Source organism: Sarcophilus harrisii, chromosome X (genome assembly GCF_902635505.1).
Source record: "Sarcophilus harrisii chromosome X, mSarHar1.11, whole genome shotgun sequence".
In the NCBI taxonomy this organism is placed as follows: Eukaryota; Metazoa; Chordata; class Mammalia; order Dasyuromorphia; family Dasyuridae; genus Sarcophilus; species Sarcophilus harrisii.
This window is the reverse complement of record NC_045432.1, coordinates 52,961,323-52,979,392: the sequence shown is the minus strand read 5'-3', so window position 1 is coordinate 52,979,392 and position 18,070 is coordinate 52,961,323. Positions and strand designations below refer to the sequence as shown.

Sequence of the window (18,070 nt, the reverse complement as noted above, 5' to 3'; positions counted from 1 at the left end):
TGCCTCCTCTGGGCGCTGGGCTTCTACTTATACTGTTCTCTATATCTGAATGGACCTGGTATATTTATATGAAAACAAATCTGTGATATAAGCTCTGTGAGCATATCTAAGACCTCTGGACCTACCACAGGGTTCTACACATTTTTGTTGTTGTTGTAAAGTCATTTTCAGTCATGTTTGAGTCTTTGTGATCCCATTTGGGGTTTTCTTGACAAAGATATTGGAGCGGTATGCCATTTCCTTGTCTAACTCATTTTACAGATGAGGACACTGAAGCAAACAGGATAAAAAGTAACTTGACCAGGGTCACATGTAGTAGTTGCTTAATCAGTTTTCCTTGAGCAAGTGAATGAATGAATTTTGCTGTTGTCAGGTGAGTGGTGACTAAAGCTAGGTAGCTACAGTTGCACCTTGTTGGGCTTAGAGCTATGCCTTCTTGCCTCTCCAGGGGCAACTGTCATGTTGGCATAGGTGTCTGTGTGTGTGTGTGTGTGTGTGTGTGTGTGTGTATGCATGTATAAAAAGAACTCCAGAAAGCTTTTACATGAAGATAGAGCACCTGTATCCTCAATGGCTCGGCAGAAATAATTTCTGGGTGTTTCTTGACATGCTGACAGCCTGAGATACTTTTCTCATGGGAGAATCAGTAAGCTCTCTGAGGGCAGATATTATCCGAAAAACCTAAATGATCACAAGGCTCCTGCACCTATTGCTCCTGATTCTGCTCTCTGAGAAAATCAAAGATTTATTTATGTTTATGTTTAGGGATCCATCAATGGTTTTCCTTTCCTTTCCCCTTTCCACCTACTTCTGATGAATATTGATTTGGGGCTCCATGGGAGGTGCACAGCTAATATCTGACTTACAAGTTCTGACTCCTATATGTGGGTGTAGCAGCCTTCAGCTAAGAAGGACTTTTTGGGGTCTTTCAGAAGGCAAGAAAACTCTAGGTCTCTTGAAAGAAAACTCGGAGAAGAAACCAGGAGATTGGTAGCTCGGAAAATGCAGGTATCTGAAGCTGGCTTTCACCACTGATCATTCAGTTGCCAGTCACAATCAGCATTGCCCCAACATTATTGGCATCAAAAGGGTGTGTCGGACATCTTGATGAGGTGGGCTTAGTAGAATCAGCCTGGGTGAAGTGAAGGTTTGATGTCCAGTTCCCTGGAGCATGTACGTGGCAGAGTTTTCATTTCCATGTCTTGATTCCTCCACCTCCTCGCCCCCCTTTCTCTTTTATTTCTCCTCTTTTTTATTTTATCTTTCTTTCCATTTCTTTCCCTCTCTTTTCCCCTTTTTCTTCTTTCCTTTTTTCTTCTTTGTCCATTTACTTTCACCTTTTGCTTTCTTTCCTTGATCCTTTACTTTCTTTTTCTTTCCTTTCTCCTCTCTTTTGTTCCTTCCTCTTCTTTTTATCCTTCGTTTTCCCTTTTTCTTTCTCTCATTTCTTTCTTCCTCCATTTCTTTTTCTTCTTCTCTCCTCTCTCTCTTTCCTTCCTTTTTCTCCTTTCTTTACTGATAAGTACACCACCTTTGATCCAAACAGCTGTACTCATGGCACACTAACCCATCCATTGCCATCTCTAGGATTCCTGGGTCTACCACATCATACCTATCTCTGCCGTGTAATCGGCATCTCTTTTCAGTGAGAGCAATTGGGAGTACAAAGGTATCTGCTTTACTCTTCTACCTCCCTTCAACATGCTCCTGTCCTTTGTCCTCAATCTCAACCTTTATTTCTGTTTGTAGGGCTCTGCTAAGGACCTCCTTTTAAAGAGGACATCTGAGCAGCCACCTTTTTGTTTCTTACCAAGCTGTTCTCTGGATTCCACCATCATGCTTCTGTGGCCCGCTCCCTTCTTTTTCTTTGTATTCCCAGCATTTAGCCCAGTGCCTGTCACCTAGTAATTTATTGTTATTCAATTGCACCTGACTCTTTGTCACCCTATTTGGGATTTTCCTGGCCAAGATACTGGAGTGGTTTGCCATTCCCTTTCCCAGATCATTTTGTAGATAAGGAATTGAGACAAATGGGGTTATAACTTGCCTAGATTCACACAGCTAGTCAGCTTTGAACCCATGAAGATGAGTTTTCCTAATTGCAAGCTCAGCGCTCTATCCACTGCACCACCTAGCTATATTGGCACACAGTGAGCTCTCAGGAAATGGTTGTTGACCAAGTGATATTGTTCTGTCTGAGAATCTTCTGAGTAAATTCTTGTGGCTTCTGTGAAGAGAAGAGTATAGACCAAACCCTTTTTGAAGGTAGAGACCTTGTCTTCTTCAAACCCTTTGTCTCTTCCCAGTGCCGAACATGGGGCTTTGTGTACAGGAAATTTTTATCGAGTTGGATGTCTTGATGGTGACAGAGCAGACGGGAGCAGAAGTCCAGCTCTCCATTCCTCCTAAGCAACAGATGCTGTATGTAGAGGAGAGTTTGGCATGAGGTTGCTAATTCAGTCCAGCCCTCCAGACATTTATCCAGTTTCTAATATGTGTCAGGCAGCATTCTAGATGCTGGACCTCCAAAACCAAAGATGAAAAGATACCTGGCCTCCAGGAACTTGCATTCGGCTAGGAGAAAATGCTTTTCCAAGTCAGTCAATACAGCATGCTTGCAAAGTATTGTATTATTAAAGTTTTTTCTATTTAACAAAGTCATTTCAAGGAAGGGATGGGAACAGCTGAGTGGGAAGAACAGGAAAAGCACCATGTAGGACATGGCTGTCAAGCTGAGTCTTGAAGGAACCTGATGGTTCCAAGAAGTGGAGGTATGGAAGGAGTGTAGTCCAAGCACAGAAGCCAGATTATAGAAAGGCACAGAGGTAGAATATAGAATATTATCATGAACAAGTAGAATGGTTGGCCTGGCCCACTGAAGGAAGGAGCCAGAAGGTGTTTGGTGAGAGGGAGGAAGACAGTTGTTGGGGCGAGGGACCTATACATATGTTTGAGCTCACATACACCTCAGAAATCAGCTTTTCAAACTGGTCCATAATACTCTCCCATTCATACCTGGAGAGAAGGAATTCAATTCTGTGAGTATTCCATGAATTTTCTAGGAAGCAAAGGATCTAGTAGAGAAAGCCCGGTGAATCATGGATAAGCAAACATTTCTTCTTTTGAAAGATAGTGTGGATTACAATGGCAGAACAGTTCATCTCTTGTGGGACAATGGGACACAGTCGTTCCTTGGTTTGTTTTAGCTTTACTGTTTTTCTTTGTTACCAGGAAGATTTTTATCCCCAGGGGTAGGGGGTGGGGATAGGGGGTAAGTCCAGAAATGACTGTGATATAAAAATAAGACATAAAAATTACTTTTAGTAAGTTTTTTAAAAGGTCAATAGAGCTTGGATGAGTCATTTCTTTTGAAACCATGAAGTATAGATAAATATTTAACGAGTCAATATTGAGGATGTGTGGAAACGGAGGCACAAAGCAATGTCGCAAATTTCCCATGGCTATCCTACTGAGGAGTAGAGGTCGGTGCTCTGAGTCTCTCGTGGTTCACTGGAAAGCTAGGAGCAGTTAGTTTTCCTTTCCTTGCCAGCATGTACTGGAGGGACCTGGTTTCTAAAGGGTCTGCACACCTTACTGCTGCCCAACTACATGAAGAAAGCTTTGTTTATGAGCTTTCCTTTCCAGTAGATTTTCCTTTTATTGCTGCTGTATTTTTTCTGGAGGTCATCCTCTATCTGTCCCCTCTGTCATTCCCTTAGCCAAGGAATTAATTCCTGGTGCCACTTTCTCATATTTGTCCCCCAAAGAAACCGTGCAGCTAGGCAGTTGATCACTCCTCCAGAATAATTCCATCTGACGGGCCGTTATTGACTCATCAGCCTTGCCAGCCAGAATTGCTGGCCGTTCTTTGGGTGGCCTGTTTAGGTATTTATTTTTATTAATGTGTTTTGACATCTGACTGCTAAGTCTGACTTGGGCTCCTCTGTTGATGGGTGCTGAAGGACAGCTCCCTCTCTTTGGCCCTGAATGGCCCCTTCTTTTCCCTGAGCTAATAGACTGCCTCACTTGGCAGACATACCAGTGGGGAGGCAGGCACTTTTAGCCTGAATCTCTGCTGTAGCTCCTGAGGAAACATGTTGGACCCTGCCTGTCTTTGGCTGGCTTTCTTCACCACCCAAGGAGTTGTGAGGGAAGGCTTTTTCAAATTACTCCAGTGGCCTACTGTGCAGTAGGTTAAAACTCTTTTTCCAAATTCTTCACTCTGCAAGGTAGGTAAAGCAAAAGTTCAAATGGGAAATGAGAGAGCGTTATCTCAGCTTGGACAGACCAGAATAATAGAGAGGGTTGGATTTTAGATATGATCATATTTATACTGATTGCTGAATTCAGGAGACAATGAGCCCTGGAAGTCCATACTTATAGGAGGGCGGGTGTCTCTGGGTGGGTACACTTGGGGCTAGTGATCTAAAGGAGGATGGACTTTAAAGAAGGTATGGGAAGATGATAAGATACAAATATGTTAAATACTGGAGGGGCTATGGGAAAATGTAGACAAAAGAATCCACTCCTGATTGAGCCTTTTAATTGGTCCAACTGTACTGGAAAACAGTTTGCTAATAATAGCTAATGTTAACATAGGCAGCTAGGTGGCAAGGTGTATAGAGGGCTGTGCCTGAAGTCAGGAAGACTCATCAGAAAAACTCAGACACTTAATAGCTGGACAAATCACTTCACTCTGCTTGTCTCAATTTCCTCATCTGTAAAGGAGATGGCAAACCATTCCAATCTTTACCAAGAAATCCCCAAATGAGGTCATGAAGAGTCTGACATGATTCTTAAAAAAAAAGCTGAATAAAAAAACCATTTATGTAGCACTTTTACAAATATAATCTCAGCTGATCCTCAAAACAACCCTGGGAAATAAGTCTTATTATTATTCCCATTTTCCAGATGAGGAAATTGAGGACAAGTGCCTTTCCCAATATCACCTAGTTCGTATTTACTATTTAGTTAATATCTGAATCCAGATTTAAATTCAAGTATTTCTGCCTCCAGGCCCAGCACTCTCTCTATATACTGCGTCACCTAGCTTCCACAATTGGAATTCTCTTTAAAAAGTCACCAAACTATCTATCTCCTTTGACCCAGTGATATCACTATTAGGTACATGTCCCCAGTGAAGTCAAAGAAACAAGGAGAGGTTTGATCTATAAAAAAGAAGTAGGTCTGGCTGAACAAATTGTGCTATATGTGACATAATGTTATTGTACTACAAGAAATGACAAATATGAAGAAATCAGGGAAAATGAGAGGACTTCTATAAACTTACACAGAACAAAGTAAGCAGAACCAGGAGAAAATTACTTGATGATCGCAGTAATGTAAAAGATTTGCCTGTGGGCAGAGTGTTGTGAGGAGCTAAAGGTCATAGTATTTCAGGACTTTTCCTCTTCTATCACTTCTTCAACCTAGATTCTGCTTTTATCCTTGTTTCTTTATGTACTTTTAGAGAGAAATCACTTAATGGTCCCTCTGCTGTTATTTTGTTGTTGGTGGAGTTATTTTATCCCATAGATGGTTTCTCTTTTTTGAGCCTTTTTCTCTGGGGTAATTTATTTTGTTACTTATACTTCCCTCAGTACCTGTTTTTATTTATCTCTTGTGTGTCTGTTGTCTGAGGTTTTTGCAAAGTGAATAATCTGTTTACATCGTTGTGAGAGAGAGAGAGAGAGTGAGTGTGTGTGTGTGTGTGTGTGTGTGTATGTAAATGAGTATAGGAATGTTTCAAATGACTCCCTTTTATTGAACATCCATCTTTTTTCATCATGAAGCCATCAACAAGATCACAGAACCATTGGAGAACAGGATCCAAAGAGATGAAGTAGGGTGGGACAGAGTAGGATTAGCCAGGTCACTCTCATACATTCATCCTGGGTCATGTGAGAGGAATGGAAAAAATTAAGAAGTCTGTTTGTTCTGAAGACAAAACTCAAGGGAATTGGTGAGGTGAGCTTTGAGAAGCTATGAGGGAGAGAGATTTAAATCTGAACCTAAGGTAGGGAATTTGGCCCAAGAAGGGCCATCAAACAGCCACCTGAGGGGAGAGAAACAGTTCTGATCTTTAACTAGGGAAGAGGTGGGAGTGGTGGTGGAAAGGAGGTGAAATTTAGGGGAAAATAGTACCATTGAGTGATTATAAAAGTGACTGTAAAATTCTTAGCTAGGGTTCACATGTGACAAGCTGAAGTGATTGATAAGCAACTATACCAACAATCAAGACCAGGCATAATGATGGGGGATTTTCTCTGAAAGAGTACCAGACCTGGATTCAAATCCAGGTTTGCTATTTATCACTTGAGTGAACTTTGACAAATTTTTCTGAGAAACAGATTAAAATGTAATTGGGAAATGTTTAACAAAATAAAAATACAATTCAACACAAATCATGGTAATTTGTGGGTTTCTAAAACAATATACTACCCAAATTCACTATAATCAGATGGGGTGGGGGATTGGGGGGTCTAGACAACATGATGCCAAGGTCCTTTCTGGCTTGAAATCTTTGTTCCTATAATTCTAGAAACACTTGTCTCCCTCTGGTTCAGTTTTTTCATCTGTAAAATGAGATGTTAGACTAGAATTTCTCTAAGGAGCATTCCACCTCCAGAACCCATGCCCTCTGGGAGTGACTAAGGGTATATGCTGTTGGGAGGTGCAGGTTTCACTTTGGAGGCAGTTGTCCTCAACGTTCGTTTTCTTCATCCCTCCTTCATCACCATCATCTCCATACTTTTGAGAAAGTGATTTCCAAAATGCTTCTTCATTTATATGTTTAGTTTTATTCATCCCCCTCAGAATTAATACAAACTCTAACTCTTGGCTACAGTTTTCTACAGAATAGGTACATTTAGAGGAGCAGTTTCTTAATGCTTGGAAGTTGAAAATTTGAGCCCAGATGGACTTAGTTCCTTGCTTTGTTTGATGAGACAGAAAAAACTTTCTTGACTTGTTGTGAGGGTGGCCATAATACTGCCCCCCAATCCCTGCCTACTGAATCACAGGATCTGTTCTGTATAATGTTACCAAATTATTTTCAATTTCTGTGTTTCTCCCAGCCCTTCTAATAATCAGGCTCTGGGTATCAATTAATCACAGAATGGCTGTTCTGATGCAGTTGTCTTCATGACAGATTCAGGCTGACCGTTGGCTGACCTGATTGATTGTCTGCCTACTCATTTACAGCAGCCCCCAAATAGGCAGGTCATTGGCGCACACGGGCGTAGATGCACCCGGCATTTTCTGCCAGATCACCTCACTGCTGTGTGCGTCAGTTTCTCTGTCAATAGGTTTATTGTGAGTGGGTGAACTGATTAGCTGAGCAGAGCCAGACGTTTGGTGAATGCGGAGGATAAATGCATGCTAATGAATAAGCTGCTAGAGAGGCCCGTCTTTCTTGGACACTTCTAAATGTTCTCTAAATGGGAGATGTGTGTGTGTGTGTGTGTGTGTGTGTGTGTGTCTGTGTGTGTGTGTGTGTGTGTGTGTGTGTGTGTGTGTGTGTAAGCTAGATAGAGGTAGGGGAGGGAGTGAAGGGAATATTTACACAGAGAGAGGTAGCTGAAAGGGAAGAGAGACAAAAACAGACACAGAGACAGAGAGAGATGGAAGGAGGGAGAGAATAAATGGAAGAAGCAAAGTAGAGATAAAATAGGAAAAATAGAGAGACAAGGAGAGAGAAGAGAGAGGGGGAACAGAGATGGGAAAAAGAAGCAAGGAGAAAGGAAAAGGACAGAAGGAGACCAATGTATACAATATTCAGTGGGCAATAGTAAGTCACTGGAAATTGTTGAGCATGGGGGAATGACATGATCAGACAAACTTTAGGAAGACCATCTGACAGTATTGTGGAAGATGGGGTCAAGAGTGCTAAGTCATAAGTCAGGATTACCACATAGGGGGCTGTTGCCTTAGCTCTGTGAATGAGAAGGGAAAGTAAATGAGAGAGGAGGTAGAATTATAAGGCTTGGCAATTAGTAAACCAACAAGCATTTCATTTTTAAAATTCTGAACTTGACAAATACCTCAAAAATGAATGTTTTTAGATACAAAGTAAAGAGCAGCTAAGTGGTACAGAGCTTAGAGTGCCAGGTCTGGAATCAGGAAGACTCCGATTCTTGAGTTCAAATGTGACCTCAGACACTTCCTATCTGTATGACCCTAGACAACTCATTTCACCCTGTTCATCTCCCTTTCCTTATGTGTAAAATGAGGTGAAGAAGGACATGGCGAGCCATTTCAGTATCTTTGTTAAGAAAACCCCAAATGGAGTCACAAAGAGTCAGACATGATTGAAACGTCATCATTTCATCATCAGTCATCATCATCAATCAAACAGCAGCAAAAAATATACCAATTCAAAGAGGAAAAGGATTACAATGTGAAGCTCTAAATCCCTATTATTCATACTTGTTTTTTCAAAGTTTAAATTCAATATCCTTTCAAAGCTGTCCTGTTTGTCTTCTTCTGAAATTACTTCTTTTCTGTGCATTTGAAATTGTTCTTTCTCTTTCTTTTCTTCTTTTTGTTTGGGTAACTCTATGGCTAGCTCCATTCTCCCTTTTACCCAATTTGTCCCCCAAATAGGAAAAAGAACAACCTTGGTGACTTGAAGGATGGTGGTGCCCTTGAGAAAAATAAGGAACTTTGAAGGAAAGCTGAGTTAATGAGGAAGATGATGAGCTCTGTTCTGGACATGGTGAATTTGAGATGCCAATAAGCCATCCAGGGAGAAGCAAGCTATTGGTTATGGGAAACTGAACTAGGGAGAGAGATTCAGGCTGAACATAGATATCTGAAGGTCATCAGTGTAGTATGACATTTCAAACCATGGGGTGGATGAGATTCCCAAGAAAGAGAGTAGAGATGAGAGAGGAAGAAGCAGGACAGAGCCGTGGAAGCATCCATGTGTACAGGGAAAGGATGTGAATGATGATCAGGCAAAGGAAATTGAGAAGGAGCCAGCCATCAGATCTGTAAAGGAGAACAAGAAGAGAAAACCCAGGGAGGAGAAAATATATGAAGGTGGAAGGGGTAGTCAGCAGTGTCAAATACTAGAAAAAGGTGACAAAGTATGGGGTTGTGAAAATAACATTGAGTTTTTAGCAATTAAAGTACTGTCAGTGAACTTGAAGACTGGTTTCAGTTGAGTGAGAAGGTCTTCATGTAGATTGAAAGGACTTTAGAAATGAGTTGGAGGTGAGAAAGTGGAGGCAATGAGTATAGATGGCTGTTTCTGGTAGTTCTACAAGAATCTTAGGGAATAGTAGCTGGAAAGAGTGGCAAGCTCTAGAGAGGTGTTTTTTAAAGGATGGAAAAGTCCTGGACTTGCTTGTAGAGAGGAGGGAAGGAACCAATAGATACAGAGATTGAAGGGGTGAGAAGTACAGGTAAATGAAGAAACAAGTTACCAGACCAAATGATTGGCACAGGACAAAGGGCACAAATAGACCCAACTCTTTGAGATCAGAGTAAAGGAGAAGAGAATGAGGGCTGATGTTGGAAGGTTCAAAGTATGAGATGGGGAGAAGAGGATGCTCCAAACAGATTGCTTCTTTTTTTTTTCCATGATGTATGAGTAGGGGTCTTCTGCCAAGAGGGAGGAAAGGAGAGAGACAAGAAGAGAAAATATTTGTGTTTTCTGTTTCAACTGCTGCTATGAGAGAGAATCCTAGAGATCTAATTAAGAATAAAAGACCTTTCTGGCAGCAGAGAAGGCCCAGCTGAGATTAGACAGAGAGTGAGATGAGGAAGGAGGGACAGGTAGAGAAACAAAGCAAGAAAAACAGGTAAACCTTTGACTTGGCTCAAATACTAAGGCCAGGTGTTGCATTCATTTCGAATGGGATAACAATGTGCTCTGGGAAGCCCAGTGACAGAGGTGGGAACACCGAAAGGTTTCTAAGAGGCAGCCATAAGAAGGGGACACGTTCTAGGCAAAAGTGCGGAGGTGGGCAATAGATTGTCAGCATTTGGAGGCCCTTAGTGGCCTCGTTTTCTCTCCTTCCCTTCCAGAGTCAGTCAATAGCTAATTCTGGTGCTGGCTGCCTTTGTCCCTGGCACGTAGTAAGAGCTTACTAAATGTTTGATCCGATCGGTCTCTGTGAGAAATGAGCTTCGTCTGTTTTGCGGGAAATCTCTGGGGCTCCCCAAGAATGATCCCATTCTTGTGTCACAGATAGACTCCTTGATGGGATGGGGACTTTTTAGACAAATGTATCCCCAGTGCTTAGCACAGGGCCCGGCAGAGAGCAGATGCTTTACAATGGCAATCGGATTGCACTGGATTGCATTAGCTGGCTCTGGGTTGTGTTCCAGGGCCTAGTTGCCTTCCCTGCCTTGGCCTTGACTCTCTCCTTCTGCTCTGATTTCTGTGTGTTTTGCCTCCCTGCCTGCCTATTGGGGATCACAGATGCTATCTTTAGAAAGAACCAAGAACTGTCTTCAAAGGCCTCCCCCTCTCCACAGATGATGTTCATGCAAACAAGCCATTTGATAATTGACTCAAGCCCCCAAACCCCTTTGCAATCAAAAGGGACCTGCTTCTGGAACTTGATGTCTCTGGCTTCCTTGGTTTTGCTCAAAGCTGTTTGCTCAGGTGTGTGGAGTAGGGAATTAGCATTGCTTTTGCAAAAGGACACATCCCGTCTTTCTCTCTCCTGTCTGCTTCCCAATACTCCCAGGGAGCTCTGGGAAAAGTGTAGGCAATCCTGGTGGCCACTGCCCACATTGGGCTAAAAGAAAGCCAGCCAGCCAGAGTGTTAGCAAGATGCCTAGAGAAGAATGAAAGGTCAGGGATGGTGATGGGACATGTACTAGACTCAAAATCCAGAAAGGCCTGAATTTGAAATCTTACCTGACTGACATTCGCCTCTGTGAGAAGAAGGGACTTGCCCAGGCTCACACAGATGGTGAATCAAAGACAGGATTTCTTCATCTGGTTGGTCTTCTGCTGATAAAGCTGCTGCTATTTTCCTGTTGCATGTGGTTTCTCCCTGGCTGCTATAGAAGGGCTTTGCCACCATTCCAAACCAACCCTTTTAGAGGGTTCCTTATTGGGAGCCATTTGTGTGAAGGGTGCCATGCTAGGCCCTCAGATGTGCTCTCTTCAATGTAGACATTCCCTCCGGTGCTACAACCGTCACTCACCACTGCCTGTTCTTCCTCAACAGCCATCACAAGTTCTCCAACAGAGGCCTTCCTTGGTCTCTCGACATCACAAAGACCAATGGGACACCTGAATTGTCCGTATGTTTGGCCTTACCCCGTGACCCTTGCCTAAGGGTGAGTCTGGAGAGCACCTTCCCAAATACGGTTGTCCCAGTACTCCAGAAGATCCAGCCACAGCAGACGGGGCTGTCAAAGGCTTGACCATGAGGTAGTATCCAGCAGTAGCCGGGCTTGATTAGGAGTCATCCGCCGGAGACATGACCTCTCTGACTCTCGAGGTCCTTGACAACTTGGACCTTTTAGGAGCAACTTCTTACACCTTGTAGCCACAGCCACCATGCCAAGCTGTGCCTCTCCAGTCAATGGTGGCTCACGCAGCTCCATTATGCTAGGTGAGTCTGGAGATGCCAGGGCTTCTTGACTTGGGTGTGCCTGCTATCATCCCAGAATTCTTCCTGAGCAATCTGACAAGACAGTAGGGAGGACAGGGAGAAATGTGACTGGACTGCCCTTACTCCTCTCTCTCTCTAATCATAATGATTATCTGCCCCCCACTGCCACCGCACAAGCCTATTTACTTGAACCACGAGCTCCCTAAGCCAGTCAAGTTTGTAAGTGAGCTGCCGCACCCATCCACCCTGCGCCTGTCTAGCCCCCTCCCTGCAGCACAATTTCATCTTTCACATTAACAGCCAAAGAGGTTTTTTAATAAATTCTGGGCCTCAGGATTAATCTGTCGGTTCTCCTCCCTCGGGCAGAATGAAGCCCGTCTTATTAGGGAGATAAGATCTTTCCTCCTGGGGCCTGGAGCCTGGAGCCATCGCATTGAGAAATTGCATTGCAGAAACAAAGGCTATGGGGGGGCATCTGGGAAGAGGGGTTGGGGGGTAGGGGCTTCTTAGCCCTGTGGGCTCTAGAAGGGGAGAGAAAGCCTGGTCCTGGGAAAGACTGCCCCCCCAAAGAAGTCTCTGTGGAGAGCCAGGGTGGGCACCAGAGAGAAATAGGGGCTAAGATGACTCTGGGCCCAAAGGGATGTGAACCTTGAGGGTCTTTTCCTGGGACCCTCTGGAAATTCAACGAAGTCTGGAGAAAGATTTAACCTCCAGCCCTAGCCGCCTTCGGATCTGCTCATTGAGTCCGAAGCACCCAGACCCCAGCACAGTTACATTTGTTCCTCTGGTCCACCATGATGTTTTTAACTTTGTTTACAAAGGTGACACCAGTGAAAGGGAAAGCACAGGGAAAGTACAGTGGTCCTGAGCATCTCATCCATCCAACTCAGTGCGTAATTATTAAGTGCTTACTGTGTGCGAGCTGTTGCTCCAGGCATTGAAGATCCAAGCCAGTCCTTGCCATCAAAAAGCTTACAGACCACTTGATACATAATAAATAAACATTCGCTATTATTGTTGCTATTATCACCATGTGCCAGGCACTGTGCTAAGTGCTTTATGATTATTATCTCATCTGAAGCTCACAACAACCCTGGGAGGGAGGTACTCTTATTATTCCCAGTTAACAGCTGAGGAAACTAAGATCAACAGAGATTAAATGACTTACCCAGGATCCCACAGCAAGTAAGTATCTGAGGCCATATTTGAACTCGGGTCTACCTGGCTCCAGGCTGAGTGTTCTTCCTGTCCAATAACTGGGAAAACACCAAGAGCTGGTAGGAGCCTTAGGAAAATCCTCCTAGCCATGTTTCCCATGCTGAGTTGTGAAGGAAGATCGACTTTCTAAGGGGCAGATATAAGAAGGGGAAGGATGATGGTAGAGATAGAAGAAAGCGCACTGAGGAGCAGCGAGGAAACCAGTTTAACTGAGATGTAGAAAGCACAGAGGGGAGAAAGAAGCAATTGGCCTGGAAAAATAGAATGGATCCCGATTGTGAAGGATCTTAAATGCTGAGAAACTGAGGAGTTTCTATTTTTATTCTAGAGACAATAGGGAGCCATTGAAGTTTTGTGAGCAAGAGAATGACATGAGCAACCTGTCATATAATGCTTTGGTGGCCATGTGGAACGTGGATTGAAGAGGAAATAGAGTGGATAAAGGGAGTCCAACTAGGAGACTGATGCAATAGTTCAGGCGAGAGGTGATCAGGGTGATGAGAACTTGAATTAGGCTGGTAGCAGGGTAAATGAAAATAAGGGGATGATGCTGAGTGATGTTGCAGAGGTACAATCGACAGGACTTGGCAATTGATTGGCTATAGGGAATGAGGGAAAGGGAAGAGTCAGAGCTAACCCCTACCTTGTATACTCAGACAACTAGAAAAATGGCGATTAAGTTGACAGAATGGGGACGTTAGGGAGAGAGGTCAGGTTAGTGGTCAAACTCATGGGTTCTAATTTGCATATCTTGAGTTAGCGGTGCCACTGGGCATTGATGGGAATATGACCATCGGGCATTTGGTGATGCAGGACTGTAACTCGGGAGAGAGAGGAAGGCTGACTATGTAGCCCTCTGAGTCGTCTGGACAATGAGGGGAGACAGTGTGAAGAGAAGAGAGAGAAGGACCAGGAGGACAGAGTCAGAATGGGAAGGACATACATCGTGCCTCCAGCTTGGAGAAAGAATGGTCAGAGAATGTTGGGGGGGGGGGCGGGTTCTGGGCTATCCAGATCCTGAGAAGAATTCTCTCCAGCTAGTTTTCTTGTTCAGTGCACAAGAAATAGAAGTGTTCAATGGCACAAGGACTCATCAATATTCAAGGGAAGTGTTAGGAATAACATCAACTATCCCCCCCCATCCCCACCTCACCAGTCACATCAAGAAAGTAAACAGACTAACAACAGCAAAGCAGGGCAACGTCAAAGCCCATGTCAACACCCTTGTTGGAGTCCCTGAGTGATTCTAGGATTGGATTGTTCCCACCCCCCATGAAACAAGTGCTGGCTGGTGGAGGGGTGCTGGTGCTGCGGGATGGCAAGGTGGTGCCCAGGAACCGAAGGCTTCCATATGCCTTGGGATGGCACCCAGCCTCACATACTTTGATCCCAAATAAGGAAACTGCAGAAGGGAGGCTAGTTACTGGAGAAAGCTCTTGTGAGTGGGAGCTGTCAGAGTTCACTTCGGGTAACTATCTGGGGATAATCTAATTGCTGTGATAAGAACAGATACCTGACACTGATATCCCCAAATGAGCCAAGTTAGGTTAGGAGGGACAGCGAATTTCAATGCAAAATAAGTGATTCTTCGTAAATTGAATTAGAGCTTCAGCCTGGATAATTCAGCCAGAAGGGCTCCGAAACTCCCTTCAGCCTGCTGGCCCAGTGATATGTCATAGTTAAATACATTGCATTCATCTCATCATGACACAGCTTTGGGGCTGTGATGGGTTAGCTCATGTCCTGAAAAACAGACCAATTCTATATGGCAAAAGTCTGGCAAAAACACAGCCCCAAAAAGGGTGCCTTGCTTCCACTGTTGTTACCGAAGGGATCGACACATGGATCGGGGCGTATGCTAAGCGCATATGTTACTTAGAAGTAACTGACAGGTGGATAGCGTGCTGAACTTGGAGTCAGGAGACCTGAGTTCAAATCTGATTTAAATATTCACTAGCTGTGTGGCACTGGGCAAGTCATGTAACTGCTACTTGCCTCAGTTTCCTCATCTATAAAATGGGGATAATAATAGCACCTACCTCTCAGGATTGTGAAGATAAGATGACCTAGTATTTGTAAAGTGCTTTGCAAGCCTTTAAACACTATACGATGCTAGTTATTATTATTATTGTTGTTGTTGTTGTTATTCTATGAATCCATATATAAACTGCTCTCCTCCCAGGACTTGGGTGAGTGTGAGAGTAAAATACAGATGAGGAAATGGAGGCACACACAATGAAATGATTGTTCCGGCTGATATGGTTATAGTCAGAGCCAGGAATTGAGGATTCTAGATTCTGAAGCTGGCATTCTCTATGCAATGCCCCATGCCAAGGAGATGAATCTCATCTTCTGACAACATCAAATTTAAAAGCCTTTGGGGAGGCCCAAGGCTGTAGAGTGATGGAGCAGAGTGTCCTCTGGTGCTCAGGGACCTGCCTCTAGCTCTGCTCCATTTCCAGTCCATTTAGACCTAGCAGAGCCATTGGGCTCTCCAGCCATGGCACTGGGTCTGCAGATGGGGAGCAGAATGTGACCTAGCTACACTCTGAGTTAATATTTCACAAAGGGCCTTGTCCTCTGGGAATTTGAAGGAGGGCCACACGTGAGAATGGAAATTAAAGACTGCAGGCCCAACTTTCGCCACTAGCATCTTGTGTGACTTTGGACAAGTACCTTATAAAACAAGACCTGACAAGATGATCCTAGGGTACCTAACAACTCTGAGGCGATGTAGTGTGGTGAAGGGGCGCCTGGGTAGGAAGCTGGGTGATGTTAGTCCTGCCTGGTCCATAAATTAGATTAGGTAATCTCAGGTAAATCCCTAGGTGGAAAACAAGGGGGTTCAATGAGATTACTCTGAATGGTTCTTCCAGCTCTGAGACTGCATGACCTGGTAATCAGAAACTGTATGAGTTTCCTCGGTTGCTCCAAAATGTCTTTGAACCTTCCTGGTGTCAGGCTACCGTGCCAGACTAATGATTCTCTGACCTTCTCTTTGCTCCAGGCCCACTGGACTAGTAACAATTGGAGGAGTGAGGAGTGGAGAAGGGAGTATCACTTGTTTTTTCCCCTGGTAACTTTTATGTGCCTTTGTTTATCTTATTTCCACAGACTAGAATGTCCTCTACTCCTCTGCTTGTGGAAATCCTCCTAATCCTTCCAGGCCTAGCTCCAACACAGCCCCTTTTGCTCATGGTGCCTGCCCCAAGCCTTCTTTGTTTACCTCTAGTCAGGAGGGAGCTTTATTCTCTGGACTCGCGTAGCTCTTTGTTTGTACTACGCTTATGATTCATGTCCTCGTGTCCTAGCTTCCCGACAAGACTGCCAGCTCCTCGAGGTAAGGGATAATGTTTCAGTATTTATTTTCATATCTTCCTCTGGGCCTTATATATGATGAGCTCTTGATAAATATTTGCTAAATGGATGTCTCCTGAATGTAAAGATCATCTGGTCAAGTCCCTTCATTGTACACTTGAGGAAACTGAGGTCCAGAGAGGGGAAGACACTTACTCATTGTCAAATAATAAAGAACAGACAGGGTTTCAAGCCAGGTTCTCAGACCCCCAATCTAATGCGCCTTCTATACAGTTATACTGCCTCTCTGCTGCATGTCTTTTTACCATCCCCCATGTCTTTCCTTATCCTATTGCCCCTGTCTGCAGTGCACTCGCCCTCTTCTCTCATTGAAATATTTCTTCCATAAAGGTCCAACTTAGGAGCTGCTTCAGAGTCTTCCAAGGTGATTGGAACTCTAGAGCTAGAAAGGACCTCACAGGGTATCATAATCCCAGAGCCTCATCTTAAAAGAAGGGGAAACTAAGGCTCACAGACATTGAATGAGTCAAGGTCACCCAGGTAACTGAGATTAGAACCACTAACTCCAAATCCAATGGTCTTTTCATTCTTCCCATGATGCTTTGTCTTCTCCTAAGCTAGGGAGGGAGGAAAGAAGATAGAAAGGAAGGAAGGAAAAGGAAGGAGGGAGGAAAGAAGAGAGAAAGGAAGGAAGAGAAAGGAGGGAGGAAAAAAGAGAGAAAGGAAGGAGGGAGGAAAGAAGAGAGAAAGGAAGGAAAGAGAAAAGAAGAAAGAAAGAAAAAGAGGAGGGAGAAAGTAAGTCTTTCCCCTCAAGGGGCAGGTCATTCTGTAAATGTTGGTTGGTCTCTAAGATGGAATATGCTTTGCACTATCTTTCACTCGGGTTGTTTTAAAGATCAGATGAGGTAATGTTTGTAAATGCTTTGGAACCATAAAGTGCTATATAAATGTCAGCTGTTATTGCTCCTTTAAGGAAGAGAGGCTCATGATCAGCAGTTTGGCCACTGAAGATGAATTATTTGACCATAGTGACCTATGAAGCAGATAAAACACAAAATGGTCCTCAGCTTCGTGTCTGCAGTGATGGTGGCAGAATGGTAGACAATAGGGCAGAGGGTGCAGAAGAATCTCACAAATTTTAGACGAAAAAACATTCATTGAACCGGTAGCAGGCTAAATGTGAGGGATTTGTGCAATGACTATACTACTGAAGGAATTGAGCCACATGTCTATGACCATTCCTGTTGTAAATGAAAATTGAAGACATGGAGAATGTGATTGCAGCTAAATGGGAGGGCTAGGTTCTCCTTGTAGAGGCCCAGGAAAGAGTTAGCAGATCTAGTTTCCTTGAGTATCCAAAGGCAATGAGGAACATCATTCCATGGGACTTTTGAGCATATTGCTTTATGGGACTTGTGAGGAAGAGCAGAGGCAAAAAGATGGCCTGGCAAATAACCTCATGTTCTGCATCACTATTTGTGGGAGAGTGGAATGATTTGAGCAAAATATAAAAAAGGGAGACAACCCAATGTATACCCTTGAGGAGAGTACCACAGGACAGATCAAAACCAAAGTCAGAATAGAAGATTCTTCCAAGATGGGAAATTTCTCCAGCTGTTTGTTTATAGATAATATGTTGGCAGTTACACTGACTCCTAGAACACCACAATGTCCCTTCAGTGGAATCCTCGACCCTTCAAACAGGGTTGAGTTAGTAAACCACACGGGGAAAACCAAAGGGATGAAGAGAATGTACTGTTCAGATGAGCACAGGCACTTGGGTAGGTAGGTTGGTAGTCCTTTGAGCTAATCTATTAGTGTCTATAGTTTGGACAGGTTCTCCTTATGTACAATGAGCTTAACAGGAGGAATGGAATGTGTTGCTTTGCATGTGGAACACTGAAGTATTTGCAGTGCTCTGGAGCAATTTCTTGAAATAAAAACCTCCATCTTCT

General features: G+C 43.7%; 1 long non-coding RNA gene across 1 annotated transcript in view; it reads left to right on the top strand.

Annotated features, from left to right (window-relative positions):
- Positions 1-18,070, top strand: part of LOC111721593 — a 59,561-nt gene that overhangs the window by 31,690 nt on the left and 9,801 nt on the right. Inside the window, exons 2-3 of the long non-coding RNA XR_004230508.1 lie at positions 11,190-11,579; positions 15,912-16,137. This is a non-coding gene — a long non-coding RNA (uncharacterized LOC111721593). The remainder of the gene's footprint in view (positions 1-11,189; positions 11,580-15,911; positions 16,138-18,070) is intronic.